This window comes from Micropterus salmoides, unplaced genomic scaffold (genome assembly GCF_014851395.1).
Source record: "Micropterus salmoides isolate LMB-PRFRI ecotype aquatic unplaced genomic scaffold, ASM1485139v1 Ms_hic_scaffold_20, whole genome shotgun sequence".
Lineage (NCBI taxonomy): Eukaryota > Metazoa > Chordata > Actinopteri > Centrarchiformes > Centrarchidae > Micropterus > Micropterus salmoides.
This window is the reverse complement of record NW_024041151.1, coordinates 2323185-2336915: the sequence shown is the minus strand read 5'-3', so window position 1 is coordinate 2336915 and position 13731 is coordinate 2323185. Positions and strand designations below refer to the sequence as shown.

General features: G+C 41.9%; 1 long non-coding RNA gene across 1 annotated transcript; it reads left to right on the top strand.

Moving 5' to 3' along the window:
* The first annotated feature begins 1712 nt into the window (after positions 1–1712).
* LOC119914697 lies at positions 1713–4679 on the top strand. The gene is made up of 2 exons (XR_005446815.1): positions 1713–1951; positions 2164–4679. It is a non-coding gene; the product is annotated as an uncharacterized LOC119914697 (long non-coding RNA).
* The last annotated feature ends 9052 nt before the right edge of the window (positions 4680–13731 follow it).

Sequence of the window (13731 nt, the reverse complement as noted above, 5' to 3'; positions counted from 1 at the left end):
CCAAGCCATGACATGACCTCCACCATGCTTCACAGATGAGCTTCGGATCATAAGCAGTTCCTTTCTTTCTCCACACTTTGGCCTTTCCATCACTTTGCTAGAGATTAATCTTGGTCTCATCAGTCCATAAGATTGTGTTCCAGAACTTTTGTACTTCTTTGAAAATTTCAATCTGGCCTTCCGATTCTTCCTGCTGATGAGTGGTTTGCATCTTGTGGTGTGGCCTCTAGATTTCTGCTCTCTGAGTCAGTGGATTGTGATACCTTCACACCTGCACTGTGGAGGTTGTTGGTGATGTCACTTCCTGATGTTTTGGGGGTTTTCTTCACAGCTCTCTCAATATTTTTATTAGCTACTGTTTTCCTTGGCCGACCTGTTGGACGTCTGTTGCTCAGTACACCAGTAGTTTCTTTCTTTTTCAGGACATTCCAAATTGTTGTGCTTGCTATGTCCAATGTTTGTCCAATGGCTCTGCTCGATTTTCCTTCTTTTCTCAGCTTGACAGTGGCTTGCTTTTCTCCCATAGACAGCTCTCTGGTCTTCATGTTGGTGTATCCTCTTTAACAGGAAATGCAGTCTTTATAGGTTTGAACCAAGGAGGAAAACTTAGACTAGTCATGCAGAGCTAGTTAATGTTTGGACAATCAACCTAAAAGGCAACATCTGGGCAACAAGAAAGATCTGTCAGTCACATGTTCCAGTAGTTTTGCTCACTTGAAAAATGGGTGGGTTCAAACAAAGAGTGGTTTGTCCTGAGTTGTTTAACACATCTAGATGTGAATACCAGGAACTGAGAGCTGAAATTCTGAACTCTTGTCTCAGACTCATCTTTTGATCTTAAACCCAAATGTCTTCAGTGAACAACAAAAACAAAGGAATTTGTCTTCCCGTTCCAATACTTTTGGAGGGGACTGCAGTTCTGCTCCAGGTTTACCTTGCCTGTCTCACTAATTGCTTGCTCATGGTGGGAATTGTTGGGTATGTGTAAATTAAATTAACCAGAATTTGAAAATGACACATTTGTCATGCATGAGATGACTCCTCTGATTTCTCTTTTGTTTGTACTTGTATTTGAACCAGTTTGTCCCTTTGTTTCCCCACATTTATAGCTTCCACCAGGGATCAGTGTTGGTTTTTTTAGACTTTGGTTTTTGTTTTCGGGTACAACCCATACATTATTGCTTTTCTTTCATGTAAAGATTTGTTATCAATTCATTTTTTACTAAGTAATTAACAAAATTGGTTCTGCATCCCCATTTGATTTCCTTTAAAACTTTTTTTTTTATTTTATTCTATTATTTAATTATACCTTTATTTTACCAGGCAAGTAAAAAATAATAAAACATAGACAACTAAAAACATAATAACAGACTAAGACATATGACAGACCGACTACAGAGAGAAGACAATAAAACAAATGGCACAATAGTTAAATGAAATGATCAAGACAGCAGCAGGGCAACACAAAAGGAGCTGATGGAATTCCCTCAGTTCAGTACCCTTAAAGGTCATGACGAATCAGTTCAGGTAATTTTAAGTGCTATATCTTTCCTCATACGGTCTTTGTAGTTCCATGCACTCACATACCTTCACTGCAATTTATTTACAGTCTGGGAGGGTTCAGTGGAGTCTGGAACCTGTCAGGTGACGTATCAGACCATCCCCTTTGAGGAGGAGCACTTTCTGTTGAGTATACTGGAAGGAGTCAAATGACATGATGTAACAGGAATAAAGTGTGTCGCAATTCAGGAACAGGATCTTCGACACAAAAAGTAAGTAACTTGTTTTATCGTTGGCTTGTTAATTGATTCAGTCTGGAAATGACAGATTAGAAGGATTAAAGATGGATCTCAGTCAGCACCTGAGGCAGGAAGCTGATCAAACAGCTGATGCATGACCGTGGAGCTGGACAGTAAAGACTGAGCACGCTTTAGTTTCTTCACCCAAACAGGTAAGAACAATCACAATAGTTCATAAAAGTAACACAGTAACACAGTAACACACAGTCACAAAGACAAAAAATACTGTAATTAAATTCTATAAACATAATTTCTCTTCTCTTGAAAATACAACTTTTACCAGAAAATGAGTTAAAGATCTGACTGAACCTGAGTTGTCCAGCTGATCTGAAGTATTTTTTAAACAATGTATTTGTCTTCACAGAAACTCTGTCAGGCTGCAGAGAAAAACCGATACAACACATTCAGTTTAGAGAAGCCTTCCTGAAAATGGAATCGAGTGTACGAAGAAGAAGGTGGAGCAGGGAACATCCACCTACTTTTTCTGACCTGCTGAAAAAACTTCCTAAATATGCATCTTCATTCATCAAAGTGTTTCAGAGAAAGAAACAGAGGATGAAACAGATCGTCTGCGGGCTTCAAAAGATTGCTGCTGAAGTTAAACAGATGAAGGAGAAATCAAAGAAGGTCAGAGTGACAGGTCTGGTGTTTGCAGCAGTTGGTGTTGTAGCAGCTGCAGCTCTGTTCGCTGGGAGCTTCACAATAGTTGGAGCAGCAGCACTCTCTGTTGCTGCAGGGGCCACTGCTGTCATTTTTACTAAAAAGCGGTTTACACGACAGAAAGAAAGTGGGAAAAAAGTGAAAGCATTCCTGAAGATTGTTGAGTTACTGAGGACTGAGCTGGAAGAAATAAAGAAGGTGTGTGAAGATCTGCAGAGAGAATCAGTCGGAGCTGAACCAGGAAACACTGCGAGACTGAAAGATGACATTAACAAACTGTTGGAGGTTACTGCAAAACTCAAAACCTCGACAACTTCAGACTGTATTACAGACGTATCTGATCAGTTTAAGAAAGCTTTTGGAGAGTTTGAAAAGATGAGGAGAAAACTAAAAGACCTCAGAGAAAGGACAGACACTGAGAAAATGGAACAAGATTCTGATTAATGAAGACAGAGAATGATGTGTTTCATCAAGTGTGAGGAGAAGTTAGTGAAGATGGAGGATCAGAGTCTCTACAAACGACTCAACTGTTACTGGGTTTTGTCTACTGACGGAGGTTATGGAGAGAAAGTTGGAGGAAACTCTCACAAACTTGTAACTGACAGAAGAAACAGCTGATGTCTTTGGAGGAGGTGATGCTTTTTAGAGAGAGACATTAAGGTTGTCTGCAAAAATAATATATTTTATAAACTCTGCTTCTCCATCGAAAGGTCCCTTTAACTTGAATGTCACTGTGATATCTGACATGTTTGACTGTTGGACTCTGGTTTAATATTTAATCTCAGATGTTGGAGTGTGTCACTGAAGTTTTTTTTATGGAGGCTGTAATTTTATTGTTATTGTACTGTTGTATTGTCATCCAGTTATTAGTGCTGATTAGAGTCATGAGACAACTGCTGATTCTGCGAACACATTGATCTGAATACATGCAGACTCATTAAACTGCACATTACACAGTTCTGATTGACATGGATGAGAATTTTTGATGAATTATAGAATAGGGACAGTGAGAAAAGTTCAAAAGAGAAAAGAAAGATTGTCTATTTTAATCATGATATCTGGACAAAGGGAGCTCCAGTCGTTTTGTTTCTTTTACTCCTAGTCTAATCTGTGGTGCTTCAAGGAGTATGTCCGGGCATGGCTGGGGTGATCAGGTTCACACCCAAAGTCAGCTGACTCACTACAGGCTTAAAAACTTGGATCCAAGAACCCTGTACAGCAAATAAAGTTAGGTTGGGTGTTTCCGGCCGGTACACACTGCTGTGGTTCAGAGAACTTTCTGAACTAGTTCCAATAACATCGTTCGCATTGGTTACACACACCCACATGGACATGACTGAACTTTCTGAGGTCCCAGCTGAGTTGTGGGTGTGTCACAAATTTGATGTAGGACTGATACGAGGTACCACACCTCTGGTAGTTCACACTAAATCTGAGTTTTGTCCCTGTGTTTAATATTATCTACTAAAAGAAAAGTGCTTGAAGGTGTTTTTTGATTTACTGCTGCATCATAAAAAGAGTTTTGGGTCACCATTCTGGAATCAGACCAATAACCAGTCTTCAGAGCAGTCAGAAAGGGTGTTAACCTATGAATTATCACTAATTAAGCATTATAAATTACCAGCTTTAAGATTAAAGGGCTGTTTGAGGGTTAATACTTGGTTCAGGGTTCAGGTTAGAATTAAGTTAAGGTTAGGGGTAGGGTAAGGGTTAAGGTTAGGCACCAATAAACTGCTGCAACCTCAAGCTCCTGTCAAGCTGTTACCATGGCAACGTGAGTAATATTACGTTTCTACAACAACACAGATTTTTAGTGTTTATTTTCTTGTTGAAATGCATCACGCTGCTGAATCCCATTTTACTACATGATGTGAACATTTACAACGTGAGCAGAGTTAAGAGTGAAATGTCCAGTTGTAGGGGTTGGAATCTCAGGGTACCTCACGATATGATACAAGATACATGGCTTACGATAACGATAATATCACATAATAATCAATATATCACTAGACAATACTAAAATGACACACCACGATAATTGTCTAACTATGAATACAAAATGCCAGTGAAAATGTTTTCTATGTATTTGCCGCACATCCAAACATAAAACAGTGTTACAAAACAGCCCAATTCTGCAGCACACATTTAAAAAATACAAATTGCTGTGTACCACCTAAGTCTAATATGTACATCACATTATAAAGATAACTGTTAAGTGACTCAGTGTTGTCCTGCCCTTTCTCCACCTAGTGATAGCTGTATGTAGACCACTGGGAAATTTGGGTTTGAGTTTTGACCCTCTGGGTTTGCTGTAGCTATGCTGCGTATCATTTACCTCTGAAGTCGGAAGTCGGAGCTGGGAATGATGTCACACCCGAGCTGATGGCATTCCAGTTGGAAAACCTCGCTCGGCCAGCCATAGTTTACAACTAGCCAGATTAGCTATTCTTACGCCGGTTGATTTTAAAAAAGCTTTGTGTGTTATTTACTCACACTAAACACAGTAGCAACACGTCCACAGACAGCAGCTGGACAGCACTTTGTGTATGAACATTTCTATGATTCACAAGTACAAAGAAGTGCTAATAAGCATTATAAACTACAGCTTTCACTGACTGTTGATACTCAGAGCAGCCATCTTGGATCATAAAGTCTGGGTAGTGCTGTTCTCCTGACTTCCCAGGTCGGAAATCATGTCAGCAGGATTTATTTGGTGTTGAACAGCTGTTAGTTTTCTCTCTGGATTCTTCCATCAGCTCATCGATCAGCTTTTCTCCTCTCATCAGATGTCATGGATACACCTGGGACAGCTGCCAGCTCTGGTCTAAAGGAGTGAGGACGCCCCCTGGTGTCTCATGCTGAGTACAACAGCTCCCTCCCTCCCGCAAACAATAAAGATCTGCTGACATTATGAATATTGTGTCATCTGGGATTTGAGTTCCAGCTCTCATCTGCACTAGACAGCAGTTTAATGTTTTTAAGGTTTAATAATGGCAATAAACAAAATCCAAAAGGCAGGAAATCCAAGACACAGGTAAACACAGAGAAAGGGCCGCTACGCTCGAGCAGAAGACAAAGACAAACTGGCTGAAGACAAAGGAAGCAGGCAGATTTTGAGTTCCTGTATTTATTGTGAAAGGGTTTGTCTTGTACGACTGAAAGGGCAGAAAGAGACAAAGATTCCTCTGAGCAACAGTTAAATAAGAATATAAGAAGTTTAAATATGTATATAAAATAAGCATTTCCTGAAAACATCACTATAGCAGGTGATTCCAGCCTTGAACTGCAGCGAACATATAAAAGTGTTTTCTAAATCAGTGTGCACAGAGGACGTTCCAGAAGAGAAGTCAGACAGAAAGCTGCTGCTGTGTTTGTGAAGAGTCCTGAAAGCTGATGTCCTCTGATGGATTTCTACGCTGCTTTCTTCCTGTGTCTTCGTGCTCTGAATGACTAGTTCAGATATTTCATGTGGAAACATGTTGATCCTTTATGTCGAGCTTTAGTTACATGAAAGCATCCTGAGTGCTGCAGCTTCCTGTGAGCTTCATGAAATCAGTTTGCTCAGAGTGTCTTCACTGGATCAGCAGCAGCTTTTGGACTCTGCTGAAGCTTCTGCTGAACTTTCTTCTGTTTCTCTTTGGGAGTTTGTGACGAGCAGCAGGTCTGACAGAGATTGGTTCCAGCTGATGTTTCATCACGTGATCAGCTCTGTTGGTGGTGCTTCCTGTAGTGACCACTAGAGGGAGCCAGCACTGCATTACTGAAGGCCTTCTGCTGAGTGGACTGAGCGCACTCTGCTGAACTAAAGCAGGAAACACAAACCTGCAGCCCTGCAGAGACCTGCAGGTCCACCCCATGGCAGCATGTAGGGACGTCTTGCTGCTCTCCTTACCTGAGGGAGCAGCTGTGGCTTCAGGGTCACAGGTTACTTTATATTAGATTCATATATCATCAAGGAAATAATAACTTATTAAATTGGTTTTCATGGTTTCCATTATAATGTTAGTAAACCAACAGATACCCAAGAATCAGCTCCAATCTCCCTGATAGAAACCTGATAATTTACTTAAAAGGACCAATTCATAACTAAAGTTATCTTGTAAAATCACGTCTGCCTTTGTGTACAGCCGTTGTCCCGTTAACATGTGTTTGTTATTATCATTTATGCCAAATCAGTTGTACTGCTAGTGTAGTAGGTGGTTTTAAACACATCCCATAGTCTTACAATGTACTGTTGCTGCACTTTTAATCTCCTGTTTAATCTGTTTTATCCTTTTTATCTTATTGTCAGAGAATCACAAAGCTTGTGTTTTGAATTTAAAGTGAGGTTTTTTTGTATGCCTGCTGGGATCCAGAAGAGGAGGTTTAGATTTAGATATGGACTCTTGTGGAGATGTAAACTAAGATAAGGACTTATTCACTGGTGGTTGAACTGTGGGTTTTGTACTGAGCTCTGAGACACTGTATAACAACACACTGTGGTGAACTTGGTGTTTCTTGTCGTCTCTCGGTACCTGATGATATTATATGATATTGTGTTGTTCCATGACTCTCAAATGATCTTTCTGTAAAATATTATAATGTGATACTTCTTCTCCTCCGTTACTTATCCAGCGACCCATTTTACTCTGTCCCTTTCAAACCTGCTTCCTTCTTATCATGGCTGACATACATATACAGTAATGATATATTGATCATTCCTCCTTACTTGAAAGTGAGGTGGAGTCATTTTCACGTACTGAAAGAAACGGGTTCTTTTGTGCATCCATGTAATGTTTTTGTGTAAACATCATCTCTCTACCTCTGGGTATTTTTGTCAAACTGCAGATTTTCCTTTTGTTTGCGTACTACATGCTACATTTCGGCCATATCAGCAGAATTTTAGGCGGTTTCAAATACAGCCCACATTCTTCCTGACTTGTATCTTGCAGTGTACTGCAGCTGCACTGTCATTTTGAATTTACTGTTTAATCATTCTTTTTCTAATTTATTACTTTAGCTACTGCATTTTTACAGTAAGAGAGGACCTGAATAAGTAGGGCTGAGCCACGTTCAGAACATCCATGAACACAGCTGGAAACAGGTGCCACATATCTTGTATGGTTTGTGGTGCAAATGATTGAAAAAATCATTTCAACCATGATGGCAGCTGAGAGGTTCCAGCACCCTGAGACTGTACACCAAGCGTAGCGAGGGAGGCCGAGGGCTAGTGAGTGTCAAGACCACTGTCCAGGATGAAACGACAAAGATCCAGTACATCAGGAAGATGTCCCCCAAAGATGAAGGGCTTAGTGAATACCACTACTGAATACTGGCATAGTGTACAGGAACATCTGCCATGAGTATGGGCTGGAAGTCCTAACGTCAAAATGGAAGACACCTGCTAAGGTAGGTGAGAATGACCGAGCTAAGATCCTGTGGGACTTCAAGATCCAGACTGACAAACTGGTGATGGCTAACCAACCAGACATCGTGTAGATCGACAGCAGAGGAAGGCTGCAGTGATAGATGTGGCGATCCCAACAGAACGACAGAAACATCAAGAAGAAGGAGCACGAGAAGCTTGAGAAATACCAAGGGCTGACAGAGGAGCTAGAAAAGATGTGGAGAGTAAGAGCAACAGTGGTAATCGGAGCACTGGGGGCCGGACTGGGAGAGTGGCTACAGCAGATTCCAGGTAAAACATCAGAGGTCTCTGTCCAGATGAGTGCAGTCCTAGGAACAGCTAAGATACTGCGCAGAACCCTCAAACTCCCAGGCCTCTGGTAGAGGACCCGAGCTGGAGGATGACACATACCACCCCGCAAGGGCTGAGAGGGGGATTTCTTGTATATTAGGGCTGACCCCGAATAGTCGAAGATTCGATGCTTCAATGGGCGGAGCCTGAATCGACTCAGAATCTCACTGTCGAAGCTTCGCAGCGAAAGAAGGATCACGCCATTTTGGCGATATGGGGTTGCTCAATGTCTGATTTTACATAGAACTACCAGTTTTCTGACAATAAGTTAATATACAACCTGTTTCAATATACATTTCAACATTTAATGCTGTAAATAAACATGTAAAAAAACTTTCAATTAATATTTTTATTAATTGAAAGTGCATAAATAAATCCAAAACTGTAACCCTAACTCTCTTCAGCTTCTTGTAATGGCTATTTTCTCACTGTGTCCCTTGGCTTTGTGTTGATCTTCTGCATGCTCCAGCAGCAGTTTCTGACCTTATGCAGCTCAGAACATGTCCTTTCTGGTGAAACTAATTCAGACCACTGTGATCATAAGGTGATGATCAAGCGAACTTGGAGAGCTCTTCGTGATCTGTTCTTGAATGCAAACATGAATTGTTGTGACTGGGAAAGCCATTATCCATTGACATCTCTTCTTTACTTCAGGATTGTTTCTCTACTGTAAAGTTTTAGTTAGAGATTGTTGTACACAGTGCTTTCTTGCATGGCTGGTGTGAAGTATATATTTAGTGGAAGTTATGCTCGAGCTGATTTGCTCATCAGCATCTTATTTCAGTCATTGTAGTCGCCATTATCTAATTAGCTCAGTTAGCCTGCAACTGCTGGTCAAATTAGCTTATTCTGCCCGGACTACCACTCAGAGCACCGGAGTATGTGTTTAGGTTTAATGTTACACCTTAAGCACCGGAGGTTGGGTGGGGAATAATTGCGGTGAGCGGCGCCAGGCAAGGGGGCAACGAAACTGCGCTCAGGAGCCTCCCGCTGATCACGACATGAACATGACCTACCACTGCCTCATTAACTGACTCATCCCCGGGTGACAAGAGCCAAACCAGCAAGAAAACCAGCTTCGTACTGTGTTCCCAGTAGTCAAACTGGTCTCAGTCAGTTTTGGAGTCTGTGCTTGGGTCCGGCTGCCGTATTCACTCCCTGAGAGCTGGAATCAGTCTAAATAAGAGTCTGCATGACTGGGTGGAGACATAAATACATTCAACTACTGGCTACACGCCGATCAGTCTGCGACAAATCCCTCACTAGCTGTGTGTTTTTACAGGAAACGTGTAAATAGAAAATAGCACTCCACTTTCCGTTTAATGGAAACTTTGTGTTTAAAGTAATCCCTATGTGTAATCCCCATTTTTACAAATGTTCCATTAATCTGATCTTTATTTACTGTACTGTAACGGAATAACATATATTTTTGTATCCCGATTACGTAATGCCGTTACATGTAATCCGTTACTTCCCAACCCTGAATATCAGCTATACTCTCCTTGATAGAAATTGGATACTTTGGGATAAATATTGTCATTATATATTAAAAACGTTTGGCAAATAATTTAAACAACTTTTTTTCTATTTCTATGAGTTGTAATTATGTGTTTATAAATAAGGTCAGGCAGCTTGTTTGTTATATGGTGAGAATACGAATCCAGCATCAGGCAGGTCAGATTCATTTATTTCAACAACAAGAGAAAGAAAAAGAGAGATAAAGAAAATGTAATATGATTAAAGACATTACTAAAACTTTTACTAAACTTTTCTAACTGAAGCAGAGTCAGAGAGAAACAGAAGTTTCCAGCTTGGACTGTAAAGAATTGATTATCGATCAGCAGAATCTTCTGCTGGATTAAATGACTTGACAAACAGTTCATGTGTAAAACGGGACTGGTTGTGTTTCCAGAGTTTCCACTACAGTAACTGAACTTTGCTCTTTTATCACATTATTATTATTATTATTTACTGCAGGAAGTTACTGATCAAAGCTGCACACTAACAACACTTCCTGTATGCCTTTCAGAATAAAAGCGTTTTAATGTGAAGGCAGCGGCAGACTTTACTGTGAAACAACGACAGGAAGTGCTGACTGTAAAGTTTATCTTAAAAACATTTTCAGCTTCTTGTTGAAACGCTCTGAAACCAGAAACCTAGTAAACCTGAGTAGTATCTGTAGTAGTACTGCTAGTATTTCTATACTCAACCAGCTGCAGGTAAAGGTGAATGTTTTAATGAGAGAGGGCCGGACAGCCAATCAGAGCAGAGAGTGTTAGGTCTCCATAGTAACGGCGGATGGTTTGGTGTCGCTTCCTGTTTGTTGTTTGCAGCTGAAGGTAAAAACATCAGTCGGTAAGTTGCTGCTCATCAACATGTTGCATGTTATTATTAATCTGCTTCCAGCTGTCACAAGCTGCTAAAGACCGCGGATCAGAACCACAACCGGTGTTGTAATAAAAGTACAGATACTGCAGTATAAAAACTATTAAATTCCTGCATTGAAAACATCATAGAAATGTTCGTACACAAAGTGCTGTCCAACAGCTGTCTGTGGTCGTGTTGCTACAGTGTTTAGTGTGAGGAAATACCGCACAATGCGTTTTTTTAATCAACCGGCGTATCAATAGCTAACCTGGCTAGTCGTAAACAAACAGCTGGTCGAGCGAGGTTTTCCGACTTGTTAACTGGAACGCCGTCAACTCGGGTGTGCTGTCATTCCCAGCTCCGACCTCCGAGTTCCGAGGTAAATGGAACGCAGCATTGGCGTGCTGATAAAATTACAGTCCACAGGACAGAGCTCATTCAAGTGATAGTATTCCATATCCCGTTGCCAAGTCTCCGTGAGCAAAATGAAGTCCATGTTTTTGAAAGTAAATAAATCACTGAGCAAAAGAGACTTGTTTGCAATTGAACGGGCATTGATCAGACCCATCCTGAGTGGTGCAGGAACACCTGAAGCAGAGAAAGAGGCTTGCGGCAGCAACCTCAGATGCACGGAACACACACCGCGACCAGTTGTAGGGTTTCTCCAGGGCACCGGGACCGGAGTCCTGGGGACATCAGGGAAGACAGAACGAAGACTGGAAGATCTGGGGTCGCTGTCAAAGACCCCCAGCTTCAAAAGTTTTTCAGATGAACCTGCCTTCCAGCCCTTTTTCCAGACAGACATATGAACAGGGCTGCAAACTCACCTGTACCACTCCAGGTACATCTGTCACCACACTCCACCATGGAGGATCGGATCAACAGCATTGTTTGGCGATCGTACACCCATGCAGTACACACTGTGGTGTCCAAACAATAATGCTGTGATGATGTGTTGAGAAGAAATCCGTTTGACACTGTTCTTAATAATGAAAGTTTATTACATCAAAGATATCCAACGAAGGTTAAAATCAAGGGCAATGATGCTGTTACAACCCAGCTCGTTAGGGTAGGGCAGTAACAAGGTATTTGGGATAGAATGAAGGTGGTAAGGACAACTGAATTTATGTTTAAGTCAATTGTTTAATTAAATGATTTGTCTCAGAAAAAACACAACGAAAGGAGGCTATGTAGGTACTGACAAAAAAAAACAGAAACAAAAGGAGGTAGTGTCCAAAGACTCAAAAAACACTGAACAAAAGGAGGTCAGTACCTACATGCTTTACAAGAATGTAGGGTAACCAAACAGACTATGTTCAACCCTAAAGAGTGCCACTCACACTCTGTGGTTCTCAAGGTTTCTAACTGACAGGAGTCGCTTAAGCAGGCAACCGACAGGCAAATTCAACACTCAAGAAATTCACAAGGGTACACAACCAACAACAAGGCGAACTGATCACTGGCTCACAGTCACCTCGAACTGCAGAAACACAAACTCTTTGTAGGCCAGCTGGTGTTGATTGGCGAGTCCTGGTTGGCAGGTTCGGTCGGGTCTTCAGCCACACCAATGAGACGCCAGCAAACAGCAACCAGGAAGTGGGTGGTTCCAGGTCCAGAGGAACCAATCCTCAACAGGTGCTCGCAGCGGGGATTTGCATACTGTTCAGAGAACTCCAGAACACAACTACTCTAAGGCAGCCAGCGGCGGCCGTAACAGACAGCGCAGGCGTCTGCCTGACCTGAGGGTTACAAACAGTTTATTGTGAGGGTGATGGGGATCCTTGATAAACCCTCTGGCCCTGTTTGTACAGCGTGTGATGTATAAGTCATATAGAGAGGGAAGTGTGGTGCCTATGGTCTGCTCATCGGTCCTCACCACCCTCTGCAGGGCTCGCTGGTCCCCACAGGAGCTGTTAACATACCAGACGGATATGGCTCCAGTCAGTATCCTCTGTACAGCAGCATAGTAGAAGGAAATCATGATCCGTTGGGAGACCTTAAATCTTCTGAGCTGTCTGGTGTCCGTGTGTACGGACATGATAAATCCTCGGAAATATACACTCCGAGGTATTTCAAACTGCTCACCCTCTCCACTGGTGTCCCGTCTCTCAGGAGAGGGGTGTAGGTCCTGCAACGTTGTGGGCAGAAATCCACCACCATCTCCTTGCTCTTCTCCCCATTAAGCAGTAGGCTGTTGTCCTTGCACCACATTGTCACCTGACACCTCCTGTAGATAGGCCCACACGTCGTTGTTAGTGATCGGGCCCACCACAACCATGTCATCCGCAAATTTCACGATGGTGTTGGAATTGAACACAGCCCTGAGGGTCACCAGTGTTGAGGACGAGGGAGTGTGATATGTGCCCTCCCGCTCTGACAACCTGGGGCCTGGCAGTCAGGAAGTCCAGGATCCAGGCACACATTGATGGGTTCGGGCCCAGGTCATACAGCTTAGTAGCCAGCCTGCTGGGGACTACAGTGTTGAAAGCTGAGATTTCCCGAAAGCTGGAATAGGAATGAATTTGTACCCTTTTTTAAAGGTCATCCTCTCGCTCGTCTCTCTCGTTAACACAGCTGCACAAATCTGTCCACCACAACGCCGTCGATGTCGGAGACGCAGCTATTAAAAGTTATTAGCGAGCATGTAAGGAGCCTAGCTAATAAGGGGAGCTAAGTTAATGTTAGAGTACAGCTCCACAGTTACACTGTCATTCTGCGGGAGACACTGAGTTATGATAAGTTATTAACAGATGAGCTAATAAAGTCCAGTCAATAACTGAATTAAAATGGATTCATACTGAGATGAAAAGGGGCCACAAACACATTTAAATAGGTTACTTCCCCACAAAAGAGGAGGTGAGACTTAATCATGTGTGTTGACTCAGCAGGGATGATATTAAATAAGTTGATCTACAGGAGAAAAATATTTCAAAGCAATAAGAATGCCTGAGAGCCTCACTACATTATATTCTATTAGAATTAGATTATAGAAATTGGAACTTGCCACCCGAATTTTTAGACATTTCCTCCATAAATAGGTGCAGAAAAGGAAATTGGAGGAGAAATTTGTGTTTAATGCTCAAAATCTTCTGGGGGAGGACCCCATACCCCCCCACTTATTAAGTGCCCCATCCAAGAAAACAGTATCTGGCTTCACACACAGTTTCT